We start from the raw sequence: 11,142 nt of genomic DNA on the forward strand, positions 1-11,142 counted from the left end.
CCCTATATTCGGTATTTTGATGATTTTAACGACATTATTCACGGAATTGTTGGAAAATTGGTAAATTTGAAGTTCGTATTGAAGTACTACAGTCTAAGATAGAAAATTGTCTGTGCAAGTCCATGTCTTCGTATAGCCCCATATAACGTACCCTCCTGATATTCGGTATTTTGGTGATTTTAAAAACATTATTTACGGGAATTGTTTCAAATTTGGTACTTGAAGCTCAAAATGGATACTACACACTAAGACAGAAAATTGTCTATGCAGTCCACGTCTTCGTATAGCCCCCATATAACGGTACCGCTCCCTATATTCGGTATTTTGAATGATTTTAGCGACATTATTCACCGGAATTGTTTCAAAATTGGTATGTGAAGTTCGTAATGAATACTACGTCTTGACAGAAAATTGTATGTGGCGGGTCCAGTCTTCGTATAGGCCCCATATATCAGTACCTCCCCATATTCGTATTTTGAACGATTTTAGTTACAATACCCACCGAAATTGTTTGAAATGTGGTATTTGAAGTTCGTAATGGATGCTACAGCCTGTGACAGAAAATTGTCTATGCTGGTCCAGGTCTTTGCACAGCGCCAATTTAACGGCACCTACTATTTGATGATTTTAGCTACATTATTCACCGTTTATTTGAAGTTTCGAATTTAATATGGTAATGGCTTATGACAAACAATGCCTAGGTATGTCCACGTCGTATAGACCCCAATATAACGGCTATATTCGCTATTTTTAAAATTTTAACAGAATTTTTTAAGGATTGTATTTTTTAAAATTTTCCAAATTCGTTTCAAATGGTGGAGGGTATGAAAAGTTCGACCCGGCCGGTTTGTTCAACTTTTACTATATTTTTTCTTAAAAAAAAGTTTTGACTTTAACACAATGTTAATAATTTCACTCTTTTTTCCCAGACAAAAACAAAGGAACTGATGAGGATTGGTGGCTGTTTCCGAAACCTAGGTATTCCCTGCGTTACCCCTTGGTAAACGTTACCATCGTTCTCCACTAATAAACAAACGTTTTTTTTATAAAAACAACAATAAAGGGATTCAGCCTGACAATTTTGCAACAACAAAATACTATGGTATCCCGAAGAAACAAGCCGCCACTGTTCAATATCTAATATTTGTTGATTATTATTATGGATTGTTTAGTCTACATTTTTTATAATTAATTCAAAATGGTCGTGATCTGGAGATCCCGCGGTATATTTCCGGGCTGTGCCTACCATATTAATGGCTCTTTTCTTTTATAACCCTCCACCATACTATGGAGGGTATATTAATTTTGTCATTCCGTTTGTACTCCTCGAAATACTCACGTCAGACCCAACAAAGTATATATTCTTGATCAGCGTAAAATTCTAAGACGATTTAGCCATGTCCGTCTGTCTGTCTGTGTGTCTGTCTGTCTGTCTGTCTGTCTGTCTGTCCGTCCGTCTGTCTGTTGTAATCACGCTATCTTTCGAACAAATTGAGATAGAAGGCTAATATGTTTAGTTTGTATGTATAGTTTGCCAGTAGGCAGGTTAAGTTCGTAAATGGGTCATGTAGGTCCAAGTTTTCATATAGCCCCCATATAACGGTACCTCTCGATATTCGGTATTTTGATGATTTTAGCGACATTATTCACCGGAATTGTTTCAAATTTGGCATTTGAAGTTCGTAATGGATACTACAGCCTAAGACAGAAAATTATCTGTGCAGGTCCACGTCTTCGTATAGCCCCCATATAATGGTACCCCCCGATATTCGGTATTTTGATGATTTTAGCGACATTATTTAACGGAACCGTTCCAAATTTGTGTATTTGCAGTTCGTAATAGATACTGCAGCAGAAAACAGAAAATGGGCCATGTAGGTCCACGTCTTCGTATAGCCCCCATATACCGTACCCCCCGATATTCGGTATTTTGATGATTTTAGCGACATTATTTAACGGAACCGTTCCAAATCTGGTATTTGAAGTTCGTAATAGACACTGCAGCAGTAAACAGAAAATGGACCATGTAGGTCCACGTCTTCGTATAGGCCCCATATACCGTACCCCCCGATATTCGGTATTTTTATGATTTTAGCGACATTATTTACCGGGATTGTTTTAAATTTCGCATTTGAAGTTCGTAATGGATACTTCAGCCCATGCCAGAAAATTGTCTGTGCAGGTCCACGTCTTCGTATAGCCCCCATATAACGGTACCCCCTATATTCGGTATTTTGATGATTTTAGCTACATTATAAACAAATTTTTCTTCAAGTTTCGCATTTAAATGTTGTAATAACTTATGACAAAAGTTGCCTATGCAGGTATACGTCGTCGTATAGACATTCGGTATTTTTAAGATTTTAACAGAATTTTTAAAGGATTTTTTTTATTTTATTTATTTATTTTTTTTTTGGAAATTGCCAAATTTATACCAAATGGTGGAGGGTATTAAAAGTTCGGCCCGGCCGAACTTACAGCTTTTTTACTTGTTGTATGTTTCTATTGGTTCTATGGTTTCAAGGATATCGTGTATTTGTGATATTTCGTGTGTTAGGAGTGGGAAAAAAGATTGGAATTAGGTATGGTTTGTGTAATTTTTCACTGTATGTAATTAACGAGGTTCCTGTATCTGTCTATGTCTATGATGTGAATAAAGATAAATGTTTCATCCTGTATTTTTGCGATTCCATTGTGAATATGAATGAATTTCTGAAAATTTGCACAGAAATTTTAAGGTTCTCTAAAATATGAAGATGGTCTCAGTTCTTAATGTTGCTTTTATGTACTACTTTCCTGATTCTGTACTAATTGTAGTAGAGTTATTTTCTTTTACTATTTCTTTTCTTAATCATGGAGACAATTTAGTCCCTAAACGCTTATGGATTTTTACATAAATGTCATCACCTGGGTTTGATTTGCTCCCCTTTTTTATTATTAGTTCTAAAGTCAGTTGTTTTTTTGTCTCGTAATCTTTTGATATTATCTTGTCTTGCTTTATCATACATTTCGGGGTCTATGTTGACTCGTCGTTCGAAAAATATTTCGGGTGGTCTTTGTCCTGTTGCGCTATGTATTGTATAATTGTATTCATCAATTGCTCTGTCTAAAAGATCTATGAAAGTAGGGTATGTCAGTTTAGTTCGAAGGCAACGCATAATTTCAGCTAGGGTTGAGTGAAATCGCTCAACCTGACCGTTCACGACACTCGTATATGGTGGGGCTTTGAAGATTTCTATATTCAATCGGTCTTGTAACATAAAAATTATTGAAGCAGAATTAAAAGATTTCTCAATATCAAAAACTATAATTTTTGGAACACCGAATAAAAATACTAATTCTCGTAAAGGTTCTTTTATATGTTCAATGGTTTTTGATCTAACAATCCTGCCCCGCGCCTATTTGGAAAATTTATCCAATGCTGAGGACAAGCTGATTCTCCGTTTTAAAAATATCATTATTGTGGATTTCTCCGGGATATGAGGGTATTGGTGTTTGCCTCAGTTCAGGCTTCGGTGGATGTCTGTCGTATTTGTTTACTTTGCAAACAGTACATTGTTGGACGATCCTGCTAATTTTATCGTTGTTATGAGCCCCTTTGTGTGTGCTGATAATTATTTCATCCTGTTGGTGATTGTCTTTAATATCTTCTACTTGGAGGCTCGTAAATCTAATGCGATATTTTGCAAAGTGATTTGGAAAATTTTCTTGAATGTTTCCCATTTATGATTCGGTAGCTTCGATTCCATTTATTACAGAGGGATTTAGGTATATTTTCAGAATTTGGATCAGCTGTTCAGGGGTATAATCTGTTCCTGGAAGTGCATACCTTTGGATGGTTGGAAATACAATTTAAAACTGATAGGAGTTTGTTGGGCTAGGGTCAAAGATTACTTGATATTTGTAAGGAACTATCGTCACTGTGTGTCGTTTCCGACATAGATTTAACTTGCGATATTTCAGGCACTCTGGAAAGGGCGTCTGCCACTACCTTACTTTTACCTGGTTTATAAAAAAGTTCGTAGTCGTATTCTTCTATGAGCGTAGGTGAGTGGCTGGTGTTCTGTGAATATTTTCACTTTTGGCGCTCCATATAGAAAATTTCTAAGATTGTTAAGGGCCCATATAATATCGAGCATTTCCTTTTCATTCACTGCGTAATGCTCTTCTGCCTTATTCAGAGTTCTTGATATAAAGGTAATGGGCTTGTCTCCTTAAGACAAAGCTGCTCCGAGAGCATAATCTGACGTATCAGTTGTTAGCTCGAAGGGCTTCTCATAATTTGGATAGTACAACATTTTATCTCTTGATGTTAGAGAGTTTTTCATCTTTGTAAATGTCTCTACCGCCGCTGTATTAAATTCTATAGAAATTTTAGACGATTGTCTTTTCGATATTCGACCTTCTTCACCTCTTAGTAGTAACGTCAACGGTTTTGCCAATTTTGCATAATCTTTTATAAAACGGCGATAATATCCCGCAAGGCCTTCCCGCTTTTTTTGAGTTAGTTTTTATACCTGCCTCGTATATTTTAAATCCGAAAAATTCTACTTCTTCTTTAAAAAAATATGACACTTGTCCAATTGGACTTTCATATTTTCTTCTTCTAACGTTTCGAAAACATTATGAATGTCATGACTATGGTTCTCTTCGGATTTGTTGTATATCGAAAGCTCGTTGGAATATTGATTCCATCTCTTAACACTGGAGAATCATTTGATGTACGGATCTCTCCATAAGTAAATTTCTTGTCTGGCTCTGCTAAGAGCTTAGAGAATTTGTCTATTAAACAATTCATTTCTCTATTTTCCTGGGTTCATATGGTCATCTCGTAATTTTATAGTATTCACACTTTGACTGGTGTGTTGTTCAAGTCGAACCCTAGTGTGCTGGCGAACGATAGTGTAATTTCTTTTGTGTAAATGACTGTGTAAAGCATTTCGACTGTCATTACCTAGAATGCCGTGGAATGATTTTAGACTAGGCATTAGATAGAATTTAAATTTGTCGTCTAGTTTGAAAAGGTTTATGTACGTTTGTGATGAGATTTTTGCATTACCGTACAGATTTTGCAATGAATGGAATTTTGTTAGGAATTATTTTTTACTAAGTCGATTAAATATAATTCTTACTAGATTCTGTGTCTATTAAGATTTATAAGATTTTCCCGCTCTCCGTCCGACATTCAAAATATGGAAGCGAAGAGCTTGTCATTCTAAAAAATGAATGTCATCAAGTTCTGTTAGTGTTTCATTGTTTGAAATACTATTTTCCTGATAAAGGTTATGGAAATAGTTTTGGGTCTTAATTCTGCGCTGTTTCTTTTCCTTCAAAATAATCATCATAACTAGAGTTGTTGGACTCGTACGTATCATTTGAATAAGTATTTATATGGAATGTTCGTTGTGCCTTTCAGCGGACTAATGTTCTGTTTTGGCGGTGGATTGGGTTGTCTCTTACCTAAGAATTGATGTTGAGGTGGTTTATTTGCATAATTGATTTGTTGTGTTTGGGCGTGGTGGAGGCTGCTTCGGGTGTCCGAAACTTTGTATACCGATATTAGGGTCAGTGTTCATTTTAGGAAGATTCTGTGAATTAGGTATGAAGGCTATGGTTGGATTGAACTGGTGTATGTATTTTTGAAAATTTTATTTCTGGGTAGGAGATGTTTGATAATAGCTTTTTTAATCGGCTAAAAATTTTGATTTTGGGCATGATTAGTACGACATCTCCGGTTTTCTAGTTTAAGACATAAATGAAAAGCGTTGGGTAAATCCGCTGGTTCTATAATTCCTAGCAATATTGGTAGATCCATTTAGTCCTCTTATAAACGTATCGAGGGCTGCTTGTGTTATTAAACTTAGAGTTTCGTTTCTAGCTTCTAATCCTCCTAGATTGTTCAGTATCAAGGATAGTTGCGAATAAACTGCCTAATAAAATTCTTGAACTGTGGAGTGAATTAGACCTGCCATTTGGTATTCTAATGTGGATATATCTCGTTTGTGGGCGTGGGAAATTGCTGGCCTATCTAAAGGAGTGTTGTACGACTCCAACGCTTTGACCGCATTACCTATGTTATGTTCAAAATACCGTAGTATTTTGGAGTACCTTTCAGATTTTCATATGTTCTTAAAATTATTTCCAGGCTCTTTCTACAAGACTTAAACTCTCCTGGTTTGCCTGAAAATTCCCTTAGACATTTGACAACATCGGGGACTTTATCTGGGTCACCTATACTACCTACGTTTTCCGCGTCAATAGATTGATCTACCGCGTTTGTCTAAATAACGTTCGGATTTGTGGCTTGTAGAACGTGTGGTAACTGACTATTGACAATTTCTAATATAATATTCCTAAGGTCTGTTAAGTTTATCTGTCCTGGTTCAGGTCTGTTAGATTGGTATGTGTAGCAGCTAGTTTTCTTTCAATATTGCGAGTTGTGTGGTCGTTCTTCAATATTTCAGTATTTTGTAAAATTCACAATCAGCACTTGTTAAGTTCTTTGTTTAATTTTTTGGAAAATATTTTTCTTCCAACACTTTTTATACCCTCCACCTACTATGGAGGGTATATTAACTTTGTCATTCCGTTTGTAACTCCTCGAAATACTCATGTCAGACCCAACAAAGTATATATATTCTTGATCAGCGTAAAACTCTAAGGCGATTTAGCGATGTCCGTCTGTCTGTCTGTCTGTCCGTCTGTCTGTCTGTCTGTCTGTCTGTCTGTCTGTCCGTCTGTCTGTCTGTCTGTCTGTCCGTCTGTCTGTCTGTTGTAATCACGCTATCTTTCGAATGAATTGAGATAGATGGCTAAAATTTTGCACACATGTTTATTTTTCCAGTAGGCAGGTTAAGTTCGTAAATGGGCCATGTAGGTCCACGTTTTCATATAGCCCCCATATAACGGTACCTCCCTATATTCGGTATTTTGATGATTTTAGGGACATTTTTCACTGGCATTGTTTCAAATTTGGTATTTGAAGTTCAAAATGGATACTACAACCCTAAGACAGAAAATTGTCTGTGCAGGTCCACGTCTTCGTATAGCCCCCATATAACGGTACCTCCCGATATTCGGTATTTTGATGATTTTAGCGACATTATTCACGGGAATTGTTTCACATTTGGTATTTGAAGTTCAAAATGAATACTACACCCTAATATAGAAAATTGTCTGTGCAGGTCCACGTCTTCCTATAGCTCCCATATAACGGTACCTCCCTATATTCGGTATTTTGATGATTTTAGCGACATTACTCACCGGAATTGTTTCAAAATTGGTATTTGAAGTTCGTAATGAATACTACAGTCTAAAATAGAAAATTGTCTGTGTAAGTCTATGTCTTCGTATAGCCCCCATATAACGGTACCTCCCTATATTCGGTATTTTGATGATTTTAACGACATTATTCACGGGAATTGTTTGAAAATTGGTATTTGAAGTTCGTATTGAATACTACAGTCTAAGATAGAAAATTGTCTGTGCAAGTCCATGTCTTCGTATAGCCCCCATATAACGTTACCTCCTGATATTCGGTATTTTGGTGATTTTAAAAACATTATTTACGGGAATTGTTTCAAATTTGGTACTTGAAGCTCAAAATGGATACTACACACTAAGACAGAAAATTGTCTATGCAGGTCCACGTCTTCGTATAGCCCCCATATAACGGTACCTCCCTATATTCGGTATTTTGATGATTTTAGCGACATTATTCACCGGAATTGTTTCAAAATTGGTATTTGAAGTTCGTAATGAATACTACAGTCTGTGACAGAAAATTGTATGTGCGGGTCCAGGTCTTCGTATAGGCCCCATATATCAGTACCTCCCCATATTCGGTATTTTGACGATTTTAGTTACAATACCCACCGAAATTGTTTGAAATGTGGTATTTGAAGTTCGTAATGGATGCTACAGCCTGTGACAGAAAATTGTCTATGCTGGTCCAGGTCTTTGCACAGCTCCAATTTAACGGCACCTACTATTTGATGATTTTAGCTACATTATTCACCGTTTATTTGAAGTTTCGAATTTAAATATGGTAATGGCTTATGACAAACAATGCCTAGGTATGTCCACGTCGTATAGACCCCAATATAACGGCTATATTCGGTATTTTTAAAATTTTAACAGAATTTTTTAAGGATTGTATTTTTTAAAATTTTCCAAATTCGTTTCAAATGGTGGAGGGTATTAAAAGTTCGGCCCGGCCGAACTTAGTGCTTTTTAACTTGTTATATTTTGTTTTTTGGTAATTTATACACCTTTTTTGGTAATTCAAAATAAAGTCAATTTTGAGTTTTTATACCCTCCACCAAAAAAGGTATGGAGGGTATATTAAGTTCGTCATTTCGTTTGTAACTCATCGAAATAATCATTTTAGACCCAACAAAGTATATATATTCTAGATCAGCGTAAAATTCTAAGACGATTTAGCCCTGTCCGTCCGTCTGTCCGTCTGTTGTAATCACGCTACAGTCTAAACGAATTAAGATAGGAAGCTAAAATTTTGCACAGATCTCTCTTTTGTCTGCAGGCAGGTGAAGTTCAAGATGGGCTATATCGGTCCACGATATCGTATAGCCCCCATATAACGGTACCCCCCGATATTCGGTATTTTGATGATTTTACCCACATTTTTCAACGGAATTGTCTGAAAATCCACACAAGGAGTTCCTTGTAGGTACTTTATACCTCGGCAGAGAATTGTCCATATAGGTCCACGATATCGTATAGCCTCCATGTAACGGTACCCCCGATATTCGGTATTTTGATGATTTTACCCACATTTTTAAACGGAATTGTCTGAAAATCCACACAAGGAGTTCCTTGTGGGTACTTTATACTTTGGCAGAGAATTGTCCATATAGATCCACGATATTGTATAGCCCTCATATAATGGTACCCCCGATATTCGGTATTTTGATGTTTTTAGTCATATTTTTCAGCGGAATGGTCACAAGGGGTTCTTTGTACACAAGGGGTTCTTTGTGAGCACTTTACCCACCGACAGAGAATTCTCTATATAGGTTAACGATAACGTATAGCTCCCATATAACGGTACCCCGCGATATTCGGTATTTTGATGATTTTAGCCACATTTTCCAATCGTATTTTCTGAAAATCCACACACGGAGTTCCTTGTGAGTACTTTACACGCAGACATAGATTTGTCTTTATAGGTCAACAATATCGTACATCCCCCCATATATCGGTACCTTCCTATATTAGATATTTTAAAGATTTTTAAAGAATTTTTATTGGATTTTATTTTTTTTTAAATTTTCTAATTCGTTCCAAATGGTGGAGGGTATTCAAAGTTCGGCCCGGCCGAACTTACTGCTTTCTTACTTGTTTTTTCTGTATTTTTATACCCTCCACCTACTATGGAGGGTATATTAACTTTGTCATTCCGTTTGTAACTCCTCGAAATACTCATGTCAGACCCAACAAAGTATATATATTTTTGATCAGCGTAAAACTCTAAGGCGATTTAGCGATGTCCGTCTGTCTGTCTGTCTGTCTGTCTGTCTGTCCGTCTGTCTGTCTGTTGTAATCACGCTATCTTTCGAATGAATTGAGATAGATGGCTAAAATTTTGCACACATGTTTATTTTTCCAGTAGGCAGGTTAAGTTCGTAAATGGGCCATGTAGGTCCACGTTTTCATATAGCCCCCATATAACGGTACCTCCCTATATTCGGTATTTTGATGATTTTAGGGACATTTTTCACTGGCATTGTTTCAAATTTGGTATTTGAAGTTCAAAATGGATACTACACCCTAAGACAGAAAATTGTCTGTGCAGGTCCACGTCTTCGTATAGCTCCCATATAACGGTACCTCCCTATATTCGGTATTTTGATGATTTTAGCGACATTACTCACCGGAATTGTTTCAAAATTGGTATTTGAAGTTCGTAATGAATACTACAGTCTAAAATAGAAAATTGTCTGTGTAAGTCTATGTCTTCGTATAGCCCCCATATAACGGTACCTCCCTATATTCGGTATTTTGATGATTTTAACGACATTATTCACGGGAATTGTTTGAAAATTGGTATTTGAAGTTCGTATTGAATACTACAGTCTAAGATAGAAAATTGTCTGTGCAAGTCCATGTCTTCGTATAGCCCCCATATAACGTTACCTCCTGATATTCGGTATTTTGGAGATTTTAAAAACATTATTTACGGGAATTGTTTCAAATTTGGTACTTGAAGCTCAAAATGGATACTACACACTAAGACAGAAAATTGTCTATGCAGGTCCACGTCTTCGTATAGCCCCCATATAACGGTACCTCCCTATATTCGGTATTTTGATGATTTTAGCGACATTATTCACCGGAATTGTTTCAAAATTGGTATTTGAAGTTCGTAATGAATACTACAGTCTGTGACAGAAAATTGTATGTGCGGGTCCAGGTCTTCGTATAGGCCCCATATATCAGTACCTCCCCATATTCGGTATTTTGACGATTTTAGTTACAATACCCACCGAAATTGTTTGAAATGTGGTATTTGAAGTTCGTAATGGATGCTACAGCCTGTGACAGAAAATTGTCTATGCTGGTCCAGGTCTTTGCACAGCTCCAATTTAACGGCACCTACTATTTGATGATTTTAGCTACATTATTCACCGTTTATTTGAAGTTTCGAATTTAAATATGGTAATGGCTTATGACAAACAATGCCTAGGTATGTCCACGTCGTATAGACCCCAATATAACGGCTATATTCGGTATTTTTAAAATTTTAACAGAATTTTTTAAGGATTGTATTTTTTAAAATTTTCCAAATTCGTTTCAAATGGTGGAGGGTATTAAAAGTTCGGCCCGGCCGAACTTAGTGCTTTTTAACTTGTTTTATTGTATTTCGTATGTTAAACGTTTTTTCTTCAACAGAATATTAATAATTTCACCCGGTTTGTTCAACTTTAACTATAATTTTTTCTTAAAAAAAAGTTTTGACTTTAACACAATGTTAATAATTTCACTCTTTTTTCCCAGACAAAAACAAAGGAACTGATGAGGATTGGTGGCTGTTTCCGAAACCTAGGTATTCCCTGCGTTACCCCTTGGTAAACGTTACCATCGTTCTCCACTAATAAACAAACGTTTTTTTTATAAAAACAA

This window comes from Musca domestica, unplaced genomic scaffold, assembly GCF_030504385.1.
Source record: "Musca domestica strain aabys unplaced genomic scaffold, Musca_domestica.polishedcontigs.V.1.1 4, whole genome shotgun sequence".
Lineage (NCBI taxonomy): Eukaryota > Metazoa > Arthropoda > Insecta > Diptera > Muscidae > Musca > Musca domestica.